This window comes from Epargyreus clarus, unplaced genomic scaffold (assembly GCF_041222505.1).
Source record: "Epargyreus clarus isolate Ecla_fem2 unplaced genomic scaffold, WU_Ecla_fem_2.2 ptg000009l, whole genome shotgun sequence".
Taxonomy (NCBI): Eukaryota; Metazoa; Arthropoda; class Insecta; order Lepidoptera; family Hesperiidae; genus Epargyreus; species Epargyreus clarus.
Window position 1 is genome coordinate 4937538 of NW_027332217.1, and position 12258 is coordinate 4949795.

The following is a 12258-nucleotide window of genomic DNA, read 5'->3' on the forward strand; positions in this document are numbered from 1 at the left end:
GATATGTTAAGAATCTATCATGTTTAATGTTCTAGGAAAGCTTTTCGGCACCCAACAACGAATAAATATTTGGCTTAGCTGCACAATAGTATTACTGTTGTTTACACCCGAGATTAGCGTATGCGTATAAGTCCACTAAATGAGTTAGTAACTGTGCGGAGGAGAATTTATAGATCTCAACGTGAATCCTGGTGGATACCTATAAGACTATGATGTTTATTTTAACTAATAATATTTTGATTACAAAACCCGTGGCTGTTACCATACCGGTTTCGTTTAATGTTGATATTTATTCGGTGAATTTTGATTTCTATGGTGGATCTGGGTGATTTAAAACAATTTTACATTTATCAAAGGAAGACGCGATATTAGCATTTTTGCATGACAGACAAGCTATTTTTTTTCCGGATAAAATTCGGACTCATCATTAAAAAAAAATAAAAAATGCTACAAACCGTTTAAAAAAAAATACTAAAAATAATTACGACTGAACAATTAAAACAGGGGTGAAATTAATGTCTAAGCAAATTTATCACTAACAGTACTTTCCAATGACGTTATTACGCCAAACAATAAATGGGTTTACGACTCCTAAAATTACTGTATCATTAATGTAGGGACTACGTCAATCATTACCATTACGAGACATTTCAGTAAACTTTATTGTCGCTTATCGTAAACATTTCTAATAAACGTTCTATTGCTGAAAGCTCGTTACGGAAAATTCCTTTCAGGGTTTTTTTTTAATATACCTACAACTAGCATACAAATATTCTTTAATAACGTTTGTGTACTCTATAATACTGCGGGTTACCGGGATTTGGTAATGCACTCCGTGCTTCTCGGTTATTGCATTCAATAACTATCAAACAAAAAACAATCAGGTAGGTACAAACTACGGCCTTAGATAAATATAGATATCTTACTGCCTTGTAATTGTAGGAGGCCATTAAATGATTTTATGTTTAATGGCTGTCATGGTGTAATTTACGCGGAGCAATGCCGACGTGCAGTTAAGACGTGCACGAAATCGAAGAAAAAGTGCGGAGAAATATTCGTTCATTCGTTTCATTTGTAAAAGATCTAAAAACTACATTTTTTAAATAGTTTTCCAACACGAAAATAGATGACAATGACAATTTCAATTGTCAAAACTGGTTACATTTTCTTGTTGTAATCTTGTTTCTTGAGTGAGTAATCTTTACTTATCTTTGGCTACGGCAGTCAAAATCATAATCTAAATCTGAATCGCTCTATGAATAAGAGTTGTTTATCATTAAACTGAAGTAGCAAGGGTAAGTAGACACTGCAGGACATGGACATCGGTAATCAAACCCAAATAGCATTGAAATCCTACTTGAGGTCACCCACACATGTGCAACTTCTAGGAAATAAATCGAAAAGCCTCCCGTTAGCCTGTATGTCTCTGTAGTGAAACCACTAAAGATATTACCGTTTTTAATGGCGTATTTCTTAAAACTACATCTGTAGTCCAAGCACATAACATCACTGATAAAACTATAATTCTTGCTGCAAGCAAATTAATTCAATGTCATTGTCAAAGTTGGTTAGATTAAGGTCGGTTGGGTCACTGAACACGTGGTCAGTGATTAATAGAGTACCCATTGTTATTTATTAGCGCAACGCTTAAACAAGAAACAGTCCTTACTTTTATCTATTATAAATAGAATCCTTTCAGCTTAAAGTAGGTTTATTGTTTATTAATTGGATTGAGTGACCGTGAGATTTGGAAAAGCATAAACAGGACTACAGCGATTATTAATAATTAATAAGTATTGAAGACTGGCTCCATGTTTAAGAACTTTATCTAACCTACATTCTAAGGTAAATTCTATTGGGAGAAATATATTAATTATGACTACAATAACACATTGATTTATTCCATAATTGTACTCCTATATTATATAAAAAAATATTTCCCATCTCAAGTCGGTTTCATTTATATTTTCAAACATTAAATGTGTCACACACAGGCCGTAGCAGAGAAAATATTTTCTACAGTACTTTTTATAGGCACGCGAGTGTCTGACACATCTACCGTTAGCATATAGGTAAATAAAATCTCCTATGCAATGTGTATTAAACACATTGTATAGTCACGTCCAAAATATCCGTAAAAGTAAATGAACCGTAAATGCAATGCCTTTATATTTATTAATTAGCGAGTTATTACAGAAATATGCAAATATTTAAAAAATACTATTTTCATTAATGCATGAAGAAAATAACACAATCACGAGCGCATAAAGCATTTGAAATACCTAGAATATATCGAACACCATACATACTACCTTCAAATAAACATGCAAAGGCGTGGAATCTACTAATGAGTGTACCGTAGTGGATTTCTAGGAAAAACCTTTAATCTGCGGTCTCAACTACCGCATGCTATTCTACACTGTATTTCTGTAATTATAGATTAATAGTTCTGTCACCGACATTTTTACGATATCTTAAGATGAGCGATAAATCCGCGAGAGATATTTGCGATTGATAAGAAAGAAGTTACTCGTATTAATTATTATAGTTCCCCTATTCCTTTAAGACTTATGTACGTATACGACAATTACACACGTACTTTATTTATTGTAAGATACTAAATAACGTTACCTATCTTTGTAGAACAGATGGACATCAATTACATAATATGGCTCTATATTTTATATATACGTATACCAACGTTGTATGATTGTGTTTCTATTTCATTATCACGTATTTCTGAACAGGTTGTACAAACAAAACTGATTGCCGGCGGAGATAGAAAGTGTTCAAGATTCTCAAATAAATTACTCTCTTAACTCCCAAAAGATGCATGTAATTAATACAAGGGATAAAGGAAAACAAACACGAGGATAAAACAACGCATCTTATATGATTCTAAACTACGAGTATATAGTACTCTTCGTGCAGCTCTGTAAATCATATTAAGCGAGATATAACTAAATGTGTAAATATGTTACAGCTATTTTTTTTTCTCATATTTTGATTAGGCTCTACGTTGTATTAACGCTACGACCAGATAAAAATTCCAAATAATACGTTTTATCTAGATTCTATAATAAATTCCAATATTTTCATTTTTAAAAGACAGGCACGCACAATTTACGGACAGCGTAATATACCAAACAATATATTAGTTGTTCTAATGTGTAATGATTCCCGTCGAGAGGAAAATTTGTGAGAGGAAGTGTTTACAAGTTTCGTACTCGAGCCACTCACAGCTGACGATAGACATGTTTTAACAACTAAAATACTGAAATAGTAAATAATTCGTTAAAATAAATACTCGTAATCCTCACGACTTTTAAATTTATCTATATAAATAATAATATACTGATTTTTGATACAAGCTAACTGTATTGTTTCTATTCAGATTGGACTTTGTTGAATAATTATTTCGATTAGTTTGAAGATCATAAAAATATGTGCAGAACCTATTTAAGAAAATCATCTAAAACATTTAGATGTTAGTATGTTTAAACATTTATTAAATGCGAAACGGCTTCTTTAAGAGCAATATAAAGTATTAAAGTAGTGATAACACAAAGTTAGATTACACATACTAATGCCTAAAAACGCGATTGATAACGGAATGAAAGACTGTCAAAGGATTAATAAAAATACACAAGGTATTAAGATAACTGTTGCAGCGGCTAGCTTTATCGGAATATCTGGATAGAACCTTAACATGACATAATCATGAAATGTAAATGCTCTATTATTATTTATCATTTCCGTGCCGATTAATATTTAACACAAAACAACTGTATTTATCCACATTTTTATATTATCTTAATATTTGTTTTATACTAAATTCTAAATACATTAATACTAAATACATTACTCATGGTAATATCGGTGTGCAATTCATTTTACATAGATACGTTATTTTTCCTTTACAGTAGAATGAAAACATAAACACAATATAATGTGGCCTATGATTGTAAACAAGTACTTATTAATCCAAACATATATAATAAATTTATCAAACGCTAAGCCAATATAAACCAGAAACCCATATTTCTTAGTAACCAGCAATATGGCGTCTAGGAAGGATATTGTTTGCTATAGAGATTACTGTAACCTTGTCAATGTTTACTGCACACACTGGCATCGCATACTGATTTATTTTGCTAACATTCCTGTTATATGGGGCACTGTCAACATTTTAAATATCCTCATAACTATTCTTATCTGAAGGTTGATAATCGTTTTTGCTACTATGTACATGATCTGTCAACGAAATTTAACAAGGAAGTAATTATTGGACATCACATGATTTATCAGCGAAATTTAGATGTTTATTAGGAGTTTATTACTTTCAGATAAATCCATTCATATTTCTTCGAATTCTAAAAGTCCATCGTTCTATACGGGGCGGATTTACCATAGGCACCAAGCAGTAGAGTAATTACATAGTTTATGGGAAGGTGTTGCTCTTGATATCTTTGATTTAATCCTTCAGTCACCAATAATATTCAAGAGAAGAGGATCTCGGCATTCGGCATTTATATACAAGTACAGTATACACGCCATTAAATTCACTAATAAAAAGGAATAGACATAGTCTATAAAAATAAATGATGAATTAACAAGAACGTAAAATGCACATAGAATGTACCACATTAATCTCATGCTCTCGCTCTTCCGTCATACTTACACGCGGAAAATAAATACAAATGTGCGGAAAACATTGAGTTCGATCAGAGTGTTTGAATTTTTCATAACACGAAGTCTGATTGGCATGTCATGAATGAGAAAGACTTACAGCGTGGATTTATTAAAATTGAAACGTTTTATATTTTAATGCAGAAAAAACGAATGCAACCTAACGAAAGGTTACTGCAGATTTATATATGTATTTATAGTCAAACTTTTAAGTTATAGTAGATCCAGTAGAATACCAAGGACGTGCAAAAAAGGTAGTAGGAAGGGAAAAAACTGGTGACTGACTTCGATTTTTTATCACAAACTGGTAAGTATGATGTCGATATACCAATTAATCTACACTTAAGTGCATGTTGTTTAAAATACTATAAGAATTTTACAGAAGAAGATTAAATACAAAGGATTTGTGTTAAAATACAATATCGTCAGCAAATGTTCAAAGGAAGTTGATAAATAAGGAAACGAATGGTTTAACGATCCCTCGGCATCGGTATATATTATGTACACAGAGTAAATATCATAAAATACACATTGACGCGTAAATGCAACTCAATGGAAGATTTATATGCACGATTAAACTAAAACGAACAAATAAGAACGACAAAAGTACATATTTGACACACACATAACCTTATCAAAATAACGACCCTCGTGTCATTCCACTATGGTCCACCATACTTGTCTATCTAGCTAAAAATTTGAGTTCGAATCCATCTTAGACATCTTGCTAATTTAGGCACCTAGATTATATCCAACTACTAGCACTATTTTATATCCAACCAAAAGGTTTGGTTAAAAAAATAAACACAATAATACAGAGTACACGGAATAAATAACAAGAGAATATTATAATTGCAGTCTAAAGTATAATTGAGACATATAAAACAAATTTATTTCTATCAAGTTCATTATATACATGCTGTAGAGACTTAAATCCTTCTAGGATACACGAAGATAACGTTGTGACTGATTCATCATTTGTAAAATGTGTCAATTGTTATAAATCTGTTAACTTTGTTGCAACAAGTACTGGGGATTTAATGTTTATTAATTTTATTATCACAATCCGCTTGCAACGTTCGCTTTTATCAGTAAAAAACATATGTTTAGTCATGTCTCAAGTTCAAAACGTACAAATCGTTACTACGTGAACCAAATCAATTCGATATTCTAGACGAACTGAAGCAACTTGACCGTTATAGAACGTTTGTTAAATACGTTAGTTTTTAAGTTTAATTTTTCCTAATATTTGAATAGACAATAACTAGATATTCGATTTATTAAATTATTATAGGTTAGCTATTCGTCGCCGATGTGGCGTAAGGAGGAACGTGGTAGCATCGTGAAACGATCGCGCACGTGTCTCAGATTGCTAATAATTGATTAGTGCTGCACGCTTGTCGCTAGTTACTAAGATTTCCTTTGAATATAGTCATTTCATAATTCCTTGAATATTTAAGAGCTTTAATAAATATTCACACTGCTGTCTTATAACTGCAAAATATTATAATGCGTGTTTTGTACGACGTGTAGTGTGCATGTACAATACGCAAATCGAGATCGTAAATCGCTTAGTGGCGCATATATGTAGATATTTACAAATACATCCAGTCTTACATAAGTTTGTGTATACTGTACTCAGGATTCGTGTAACGTCAACAGAAGATATTGTTGAAGGATTTGTTACGGGAACTGTTTAATTAGGTAAGTAAATATATAGTTTAGGAATGAAACTACCCATGTGTAGACTAGGATAATGAAACAAGCAAAAAATTGCACGAAGTCAAATACACGCGTATGGAGAAAAATACAAAATCCTACTAAAAATATAATAATTTTTGGCCATCTTAACTTTGTACATTGGAGACTGCTATTATTAAAGAAAAGACAAAAGCAGGTTGGAGAGCTTAGTCTTTATTTCTTAAGATTTATGAAGCACGTGCCGAGCTACGTGCAAATGTAATCTACCTACATTTGCTACCTATGTAAATCGTAGAATACATAGTGCTCATTACAGTTGTACCGACTATGCAATTATTACGTGATAAAATAAAATAAAAAACTGCAATCATATTATTACATGTCACTTACCATAATTAAATGCACTAAACTTACACGAAGCACTTAGATACACAAAACTACACGACACGACAATATAGCCGCAAAATCAACTAGAAATGATAATGCTATCATCAAGTGCTATATTTCAATAATATCGCTCACTAATCAATATCCTGATAATTTAAAGCCCAATTACGTTGATATTGGTCTTAAAAATGATAGAAACGCAATTAATTTAACTGAATTCGAAACATAATTGTTGATTACAGATGTCTACTTGTTACTAAACTAAAACGTCGACTAACAGTCAGACCGTGAATGAAAGTAAAGATTATAATGTATTTGAAGATAATTAGTAATAACCGTAATGTAAATAAATTATCAGCTTAGTAAAGCCGCTGTTGACGTGGTACTTATTATGGCAGATTACTATTGTTCAACAAGAGAAGCGTGATGCAGTTTGTATCGTATCTACTCGTATTCAATAGTACAGAGAAACAAACAGATCTACACTATACTGATAAAGAGATCGCAGATTATGTTTTCCAATTTAATTAATACAACATAGTGAAACAAAGTTTTTTATAAACAGATAGTAGGCGTTTTGATAACATCAAAGCAATACAATTGATTCAAAAATAAATTATATTATTGCTTCAAAGACAGGTAGCCATATCAGAGGGGTTTTCACCAATTATCTCATATTTTATGGAAAAATCCAATCTTTTAGATATTCAAGAGAAATATTTAGATATGATACGGATAAGTGCTATCAACCTAGATTCGACCAAATTCCCCCGCATCGTTGCACTCCTGCATACTTCATTTTGGCGTCCTGCCCAATGTTACACAATTGATCTTACATCTCTATGCGAGATAAATCGTACACAGATGACGTGATATCGTATTAATTCAAACTATTTACATAGATCCTGTTAACACTCTTTATCATTTGCATATGTAGTGTACGGCCCTGGGAAGATGAGCGAGATGGTTTGTTAGTTCTTGAATCGTAATTTATGTATGGCAACGCAATAGCCGTATAGTAGAAAATGGGTCAAAAGATAATGATTGCAGCAAGTATGCACTTCTATGAAATCATGTGTTTTATTTATTCTGACTTTTATGATGACACTTTTATGATGACAACCGCGGCAGCAACAAGCGTGAAAGTACAAAGCGCTTTATTAAAGTATGTCATTATAGATATTATTTTTTACAAATTACAGTATGTACAAGTAATTTATTATTATTTAAATATGATATAAATGACATGAGTTTATTTTGTTTGTATCTAAAACATAAGGTCAATAGCGGAAAAATCTGTGGTTGAATGAAAGATGCTATGTGCGCATACCCTATGTATATATAGAGACCAAATTTCAAAGTTAGTTAATTGGCTAATGTTATTTGTTGTGTTGTGTGTTGTGCTAATCAACCCATTAGCTTTTAGGGGAGGGTGATGTTGTTTTAATAAAATATAATTAAGACTAATTATACAAGACATTAAAAAGCGTTTTGACATAATTGTAAACATGAACAATTCATGTCGGTGCTTAGCTTGTAAAAACAAAATAATTTAGGTAAGTTACACTCTTTGCATTTAACAATTAACATATTTAAGTAATTTGCAGTTTACCGAAACAGGGTAATAGAAGAATTACCATTAGTTACTAGTAAATACCTACCATTACGTCGCAGTCATTAGCCGTTAGGTGCCTAAACCTAGTGAACTAATTTCTAACGTAACGATTTTCAATTTTAAAGCAGTTGCTGGGTTCAAAGGTTAGACGACCTAGTTTCATTTTATAACAAAGAACAAATTTTAGAGCAGTCTTTTCATTTCTCTAGTCCAGGAAATTGCTTTTATGCATTTTTTAAGAAAAGTACACAATTTTCATACGGAGAAAAAATAGAAGAAGAACTTTAACACATTTTATCTTATTATTTCCTCTGTATCAGTACTGCAGCAATTCACGATTATGTTATGTATACCTACTATAATGTCATATGGTAGAAGATACCGATATAAGACGACCTTCACCGAGCTGCTTAATGGATGAAACGTTTTTTATATCAAATTAAATAATTATGTCAAAAAGTATTTTGCAAATGGGTACCGAAAAAAGTGTTTTTTTTTAAGAAAAAAAAAACTATTCCGGACTGAAATTTTTTAGTGAACTCATTTGCAATATACTATCTATTTGACATATTTAATTTGATATAAAAAACGTTTCATCCATTAAGCAGCTCGGTGAAGTCGACTTATATCGGGATTTTAGACCAATACGTAAGGTGCATGCATAGTACACAAGCTCCCAATATGTGCAAGCTAAATAAAATTTGTGCGATCCATATTTTCTTTGGACTTCTAATACACTTTATTTTATTCAGTAAAGGTGATAAAAAAAGGGTGGCTATCTCCATCAATGCACCTTTAAAGGCTAATGGTAGTAAATAAATTGTTACAGTCAATTTACTAATTGAAAAGATAAGTTCAAACAAACAATATAACTGGCACATTCCAGAAAATAACAGTCAATAATGGTCACTCACTTTATAGTCACTCACTTTACACGTACAAGTGATCTTTAAACTAACTTTGCAATTAAAAAATAAAAGGTGAACTTAGGGATATTCCGCTATTAGATACTTTCAGAGTTGTTCTTTCAAAGAACCTATTTTGAAAAAAAACCTTTTATAGCCTAGCTCTTACTGAACGATTGAAATGAATAGTTACTGAAGTAGTTTTTGAAAACTTGAAATATGCTTCCTATGCTATTCTTAACATTTATCTTCCTTGCATCCGAAATTTATTCCTATTGAGAATATAATATATGCAAAATATTGATTAAAATGTTTTATGTTAAAAATGCTAAATGCTTTTAACCTTTAAACATTTTACTGATTAAGGGAGGTTACTACAATGTACCTAGTCCAGAAATGTCATGTGACTAATTTGCAGGAAATGACTTAACATGGACCAATTTAATCATGTCAATTGAAATTTCCATTCCACTAAACCTTGAAACTAATGTTTAGGAATTGTTTGTATCAATGAGTAACATTAGTTTATTGATGTTAACTCATAATTTTTATACGTTAAAATTGTTATTAACAATAAAATTACGTAAATCATAGTAGCACACAAGCTCCTCTTCAAGTTCATATTATAGTAGAGACAGGGTCGTATTTATAGACACCTTTTTTTTTTTTTTTATAATATAAGAGTAGCAGACGAGCATGCAGTCCACCTGATGGTAAGTGGCTACTGCCGCCCATGGACATCTGTAATCAACCCCAGATAGGATTAGATATTCCTACCTGAGGTCGGCCACAGATGCGCCGCTACCCCTGAGGACTAAGCTGGAACGCCTCGGAAAAGTCTGTCTCCCTTACCACACCCTTCAAACCGGAACACAGCAGCGCTTAACACTGCTGTTATTAGGTAGAAATAGGTGTGGCGGTGGTGCCGCCGGAGTCGAACCACAAAGAGTTCTACCACCTTTAAATCCCATTCTTGTAAGTAAACATCCTATTCCGTAGATTCTTATTATTTACATACCAAGTTAACAAAGAAGCATCTAGTACACAAAATATGATGTCTGTGAAGTCTTGGGACCAGAAGGCGGCAAGACTGGGGGCAAAAATCGAACATAACCCGCTGTCGCTCTCACGATACCGGGTAACTTTTGAAGGTTTCCCCCTCGCCAATAGAAAAAGGACGCAAAAGAATTAAATAAATTTATTTATTGTCGCGTGACGAAGCAGACCGGTAAAGTGTCCCTTACCGGTCTGACGTGCAAAGGATTCCGGGTTCGATTCCCAGCCAGAGAGACATTTAAATGAAGTCTTTGTGTGAGCCACTGGCACTCACGATACTAGAAATACTTACTAGTATGGGGCTATGAATGTAGGAATCGTTTAATATTTTTGAACTAAATTTTATTAAAGTTTATATATTCTGCACAAGATCAAACATGGCCCGAGCAGATCGAGCCGCGGCTAAAATCAGATATCGGTATCTCAATTGAAATCAAGATTTCTCATTAGTGAGATGGATCATTCATTTGGATGGAGTAGCAGAGGTCAACTCTCGGAAAAATAATATGACTTACATATATAAGTTTCTTTAGGCAACTGGCATAAAATGCACAGGTAATACTTTATATGAATAAGATATTTTGTAATAAATTGGATATGCGTGTCCAATTAATTAAAAATATCTTATGCGACCATTTCAGAAATATTTTTGTAACATTAAAACTATAATTTTACACACATTTAATTGTTTAAATGTATATTATACAAAATATAGAACATGTCCAACAGTAAACGAGACAAGAGGAGGGCGATATGATTAAATGCAATATAATTGTATCTATACATATCTAAATAAAGCATAATAATCTTAATTATGCTCACTTGTATGACGTAACACAAATATAGTAAGGGATAGAAACTACTGGCTGCAATATTAAAGGAATTATTTCTAAGAAGATCGTAATTATTATTCCCTCTTCACAGAAATAATTAATTAAGATTGATCATGACTAACTTTTATGACTTACGTAGACAGAAAAGCTAACAAGATTAGTATTTCCAGAACATTTCATAGGTAAAGATATAAAAAAAATGGACAAGTGAGATTAGAACTATCGAAGGAAGGGTTCCGTGCCACTATTTGTTATGATAACGGCCATAGAAATATAAACTTTGTAAACATTTCAATTTCCTAATAATCTAATAAGTGCTCAAATGATAGAGCACTACTACAGACGAAGAGACTAAGAGAGACGCGGAGACAGTAAAAGGGTTTAGTTTTAACTTTTTGGGTACAGAACTCTAATAAAGTTATCAAAAAAAGTTATAAAACAGGGAGCAGTTATTCGCGCAAACACGGAAAGAATGCAAAAATACACTAATAGTGTTTAGTATCGTTGTTATCTATTTTGATTGTAAAGAGATAAGACTACAAACTCCACCAGATAACGTGAAGTACGGGCTAACTTTTTTGTAGTAAGATTTAATCTCTGTTATTTCCAAATCAGTAATAATGTTCATATAATATAGATAAACAGAATCAATTTTCATGTAGACCTTTGGTGAAACTTAATGCCAGTATAGAAAGTATTATCTGGTTTTCGAAATTACAATAATTGCGCAGTCTAATTTTCGAACTTCTATTTAGCTAAGCAGCATTTAGATTATTACTACACTCAATTGTTTTTTCTTCTTGTTCCATTTACAATATTTATTTTTATTTGTACTAATGGTATTTTTAATGCCAGTTACATAAAAAATAAATCATAAATACGTAAACATTCTAAATAACATACTGCGCCACAATGTACTTACAATAAGCATTTAAAATATAATGTGCTTACAATAAGTATTTTAAATAAGTCCCTTTAAAGATTAAATCCCAAACCGCGACCGTTTCGCGGCGTATCACGTTATATAGAGCGGCTCGTTATCAACAGTCTATTCGGCTTATTTATAAGGGGC

At 32.1% G+C, this 12258-nt stretch overlaps 1 protein-coding gene across 2 annotated transcripts in view; it reads right to left on the reverse strand.

Annotated features, from left to right (window-relative positions):
- LOC140744804 (monocarboxylate transporter 14) overlaps positions 1–12258 on the reverse strand; it is a 57300-nt gene that overhangs the window by 38100 nt on the left and 6942 nt on the right. The window lies entirely within an intron of this gene.